The sequence below is a fragment of the Sebastes umbrosus genome, chromosome 2, assembly GCF_015220745.1.
Source record: "Sebastes umbrosus isolate fSebUmb1 chromosome 2, fSebUmb1.pri, whole genome shotgun sequence".
NCBI lineage: Eukaryota > Metazoa > Chordata > Actinopteri > Perciformes > Sebastidae > Sebastes > Sebastes umbrosus.
The window spans coordinates 31,214,533-31,220,532 of NC_051270.1; positions in this window are offsets into that span (position 1 = coordinate 31,214,533).

Below are 6,000 nucleotides of genomic sequence, written 5' to 3' on the forward strand. Positions count from 1 at the left end.
CAGTCGGCTCAACGCAGCACATCCTGCCCCACAGCCAACGTATTAACACAGTGTTCACATGAAAGCCGTCTGTTGGCACGGGCGGTGGTCACACAGAGTCCGTAATTCCCCAGGATTGCAGTGACAGGAATTGTTTCTATTGGCCAGTAATGACGACTGAGGGATCATTTTTCTCTTGGGTACATTATTTGGGTGAATCCTATCCGAGTGTCAGTTGCCTGTTTAGCCCAAAGCCACATTTTGTTTACAAGTGATGATTGTATGTAAAGACTTTCTGCCTGTCATCTAACCAGTGTTTGGGCTCTCTTTTCTACTCCACACATGCACACTGACATCACAAACATACACTCGACATACACTGCTCAACTGCCTTGTACATTGCAATATGAACTGGGTCTTTCTGTTGCAATCTAAATTGAAGCCTTTATATTTCAGTCTGAGCTCTGTGTACGTGCAGATGAACCGGATTTTGTCATGTAATTTTGATTTAAATACTGTGCAACATGGTGATGCCAGGCCAGCTGTATATATGATCTCCAGAGTATTTCAGCGTGTAAATATGTTGTAAAGTTGTACTGTGAATGTGTAAATAATAATGATGGTCTTTGTTTCATGATATTTTTTGTTGATTTTTTTAACACGGCATGTATAGTTGAAATAAAACATTATGGCACAGAAAGAGTGGTTTTGGGGTATTTTCATGTGAAAAACATGGAATTTAGTATAGGTGGGGGAAAAAAATCGATACAACATAGTATCGCAATATTTTGCGTGGCAATATTGTATTGATACACAGACGTCATGTATTGATCTTTTCCCACATAAACTTTTAACTAGGGCTGTCAATCGACTAAAAGATTTAATCGCGATTAATCGCACGATTGTCCATAGTTAATCACAATTAATTGTAAATTAATCGTACATTTTTTATCTGTTCAAAATGTATCTTAAAGGGAGATTTGTCAAGTATTTAATATTCTTATCAACGTGGGAGTGGGCAAATATGCTTGCTCTATGCAAACGTATGTATATATTTATTATTGGAAATCAACTAACAACACAAAACAATGACAGATATTGTCCAGAAACCCTCACAGGTACTGCATTTAGCATGAAAAATATGCTTAAATCATAACATGACAAACTCAATCCCAACAGGCAACAACAGCTGTCAGTGTGTCAGTGTGCTGACTTGACTATGACTTGACCTAAACTGCATGTGATTATCATGAAGTGGGCATGTCTGTAAAGGCGAGACTCGTGGGTACCCATAGAACCCATTTTCATTCACATATCTTGAGGTCAGAGGTAAAGGGACCCCTATGAAAATGGCCATGACAGTTTTTCCTCACCAAAATTTAGCACAAGTTTGGAGTGTTATTCAGGCTCCTTCTCGACAAGCTAGTATGACATGGTTGGTACCAGTGGATTCCTTAGGTTCTTCTAGCTTATATATGATATCTGTATCTTCACTCTAGCTTTAAAAGTGATTCCGCTACACCCTAAAAATTGCAAGTTGCATTAAAGAAATGACTGACATTAAAACCATTTTCAAAGGGGTCCCTTGACCTCTGACCTCAAGATATGTGAATGAAAACTCTGAGATGAACAGAGTGAAAACTGTATCTTATTAGATAAAACAGATGTTGACAAAAAGCATAATTTGCGGTTGAAAAAAGGTCATAAATCGCAGTATATCTTATCACAAAACTCAGCATATTGCAAAATGTTTAAAATTGCAGTAAGATCGTATAGGGATAATATTGTATTGTGGGGCCTCTGGTGATTCCCACCTCTAGAATTTAGCCTTGTTGGGTTTCATAAGTCGGCTATGTTATGTCATGTGTTTCTGGTGTGAGAGAGCATGACGAGAGCTGCAAAGAGTTAGCAATCAAATGCTTAGTGTCTTGTGAACTCAGCCTAAAAGCCATGAGATGCATTCGGTACTTACAGCATGACCTGGGTGGGTAATACTGTATGTGTCCTAGTTCTGTGAGCTGACTATCAGAGACATGAGGAGTCTGCAGAATGATTAAGAGCTTCAGACTATTTTTAGAGCTGGGTTGTTTTGAAGTTTGGGGCCAGCGCGGAGTCAACCACACCAGATAGCATGTGGGAAAGTTTCCAAAGTAGTATGTTCCTTTGGACACCAAACATCTGGACTAACTACTGCTTCAAGGCATAAGATCTGAGCCACCAATGAGCTGTGGAAGAATGCACACACACTAGCACATGAATACATTTAGATGCGTGCAGCATAAACATCCAATGATGTTACGCACAGATAGTCTTGTGATAAGATTAGCTGTCAACAACAAAGAATAAAGGAGTAATGGTTGGATGAAGGAGACTCATTTTTCATGTGTTTCCAATTTGCAGAGTGGAGAGTAATTAAATTGCCCATTGAAGAATGACCACTCACCCCTCTATCAAAAAGACAAATGCATGCACATGCTGTAGTACTGAACTTCTGATAGGCATTTATAAAGTTCACACAGAAACATGCAGAATAGTATATCATATAAACAGGATTTAGTGTCAAAACATGACAATAGGAAAGCAGATGTCCATATCACAAAGACGGGATGTCACGGTGGCTTAGCGGTCTAAAAACGCATACCACATAACAGAAGCATCCCCGGTTTCAATCCAGCCGGGGACCTTTGTTGCATCATTGCAACATTTCCTGTACGCCTCTTCACTGTTTACTATCAAATCAAGCAAAAAATGAAAACAAAACATGATCTTAAAAAGCATCACAAACAACTTTTGACCATCATATATAATCATAATTTGAAATGCTAACTTTTTGCCGAAGCTCAAGTCAACAACAGCGGAAAACATTTAAAGGGCAGGTCCATCTGTGTTCTCTGTTTTGTTTTTTTGTTTTGTTTTTTTAAATGGAAACGCCCACTCAGCCATGGCAAAAAAGCAGTGACGTAGGTTACCAAAGTAAGCTAATCAATAAGGTTATGAATAATATGAACGCTAGCACTAGCTGAGTTAAAGTCAGCTGGGCTAAGTTTGGAAATAACTGAAAGGGTTGGTTCCGATTTTTTGAGGTGGGGTTGTATGTATACTCTCACGTTCTGCGAGTAAATTACTGCCTTTGTGAATGTAGTCTGGTGGCTTTGAAGAGAGCGATATAACTTCATATAATATATTTAAATATAATTTTAGCCACTTAAAAAAATCAATGTCAATCTAAGTGTACGCTATACTTAGAATATTTTCACAGCTTTACCTCGCCATCAGACAGCCCTTTCCGACAAGGAACTGAAGACGTTACATCGCTGTCTTCAAAGCCACCAGACCAGACTCCATTCACAAAAACATATAATTTTACCTCGCAGAACACAAGAGTTGCTGGTCTACCGCTGCATCGATCTGTTAGTTTCTTTGTGTTATTGTGTGATTTTAGGATCCGAACTAACGTGGCATCCACAGCAGTACATTTCTTAGCTTGCGTGCCAGTACGGTACTCCTGTCTGCTTCTCCAAACTGGGAGCAAGCCGACCGCCATCTAAGTTACTGTATGTAATGTTAATACATTGACTATAAGGCGGCATTCACACAAGATCAGACGGTGCAGCGAAAACGCACTTTCATTTTCAATGGGGGTAGTGCGTATGGGCTGCGGCAGGGGATGCCGAAAAAACGCAGCGGCCTGCAGCGGAAAAGTAGAAACAGAATCAACTTTTGGAGAAACGCAACCTGATGTCACGCTGCGGTGGCCAATCACGTAACCAGCAATCCAGAGCTGTACAACCCAGACATGTGGGAACCAAAGATGTTTATCGTCGCAGTTCATTGGGCTATTAGTACTTGAATCGCTGCAACGCCTGATCTTGTGTGAACGCAGCCTAAGGATGTATATATACTGTACATGTAGCAGCGTCATCATGCAGAAACTTACCTCAGGTCATGTGGGAAAAAGTTTTTAGGAGGGCTTGGGAAAACAGCAATTTGATGCTAAAACATACATACTTTGACCAAAGATTCAGATTTGAATACATAAGGAACAAAAGCTACAGAAAGATATAAAAACCTAAAGAAAAAACAAATAATGGACCCCCCTTTACAGTCAAATATTGAGATTGACAGCAAAAGGTTATTTTCATCTCACTGATCTGCACATAAAGAATAAGTGCAGCGGGGCTCAGAGAGCACGCCTCCTGCTTTTCTGCAGGGAGGTTATGCAGCCCTTTGGCTGTTTGGCCAGGAGGCTTTGTGGCTCATCGCTGCCGTCAGAATGTTGACACAAGTGCTCCTTCATTTGCTTTCAGCAGGACCTCCTGAAAACTCGCACCTCCTAGCAACCCGGCTCTCACACACACACACACGCACACACGCGCACACACGCGCACACACGCGCACACACACACACACACACACACACACACACACACACACACACACACACACACACACACACACACACACACACACACACACACACACACACACACACACACACACACACACACACACACAAGGGAAACATTCTCCCCTCGGGGTGTTCTGACGGGGGTTGGGGTGTGATTTGGTTGGGAATGGGGAACAACAAAGAGGCGCCTCTTGCTATTCTGATGTACATCCCATCCTCTCAATTTATCAGATGGTCTCTTTGAATTAGTGGAGGCAAATCAAACACATCTAGTGATTCTGTAGCTGTTTCATTCACTTGTCCCTCCGCCTGGCCACACTTAGCCTCATTACTAGTAGCACCGACTGTTCCCGGACAAAAAGCATTCGTTTCTTGTCATACAAACGTGTCTGTGTGTGTCTGTGCACATGTGTGTGTGTTTATTTCACTTCACAAGGGATAGAGGAAGCAGATGCTAAAAAAACCCACATCTCTTAGTTAAGTGGAACACTGCAAGGTCACTCATCTAGAAACAGGAAGATGAAAGTACATTTCTTAAAGGGATAGTTTGGGTGTTTTGAAGTGGGGTTGTATGAGGTACTTGTCCATAGTAGGTGTATTACCTACAGTAGATGGCGGTCGGCACGCCCCAAGCTTGGAGAAGCAGACAGGAGTACCGACACCGGAGCAAAGCAAAATACAGTGCTGTATTGACAGGAAGGGCAGAAAAACACATTTTAGCCACCTAACGCTATATTTAGATTATTTTCACTGCTTTATCTCAGACAGCCCTTTCCTTCTCCTTTCCAACGGGGAAGTGAACTGAAAGTGAAACTTATCTCTGCTCTCTCCAAAGCCAGCAGGCTCAGATGACAAAAAACAGTATAGATACATTTCACTTACAGTTCAGTTTGCGTCTGAAAATATTCTAAATATAGCGTACAGTTAAATAAATATCCATTTTATTAGGTGGGCTTTTCTTTTAAATGGCTAAAATAAGTTTTTCTGCTATCTCCTTCCACAGCAGTTTATTGCTTTGACCCTTTTTTGTGTTGAGGTCATGATTACGTCATGGTGTTAGCTGGAGGCAAAACAAAGGAAAGACTGGAGGCTAACACTAGCAGTGGGTTAAAGTTACACATCGAAAATGTCATCTTGCTGTGTTGCTTGGTGCCAGAATCGAGATATCACATACATTTGAGATGAAGAACTGTGATTGGAGGCTCTAGTGAGCTACGATATCAGTGAAACGTTTCAGAGATGGAGAGTAAATGTTGCTAATATTTAGCCTTCTGCTAACCACACAGTGGCTCACGGCTAAACTATTAGCAATCATTTAATTTCTGAAACGCTTCGCCAATATTGTACGACTCTCTTTTTTCTAGCTAACTAGCCAGTTCTGGAGACACACAATCTAGCTAGCTATCTAACGTTAGCCAGCCGTTTACTCCTCCGGAAGTAGTCTGCCAGCGTTAACTTTCTCAACTAACACTCACTATCCTGGAGAATTTTATTCTGCCATTGTAAAAAAAACAAAACAAGCCAACAATACTTGCTGGCCAGTGTTAACTAACGTGTTCAGATAATTAATTTACCTCCACTTAAAGCTCCGCCCACAAAATACTTCACCATGT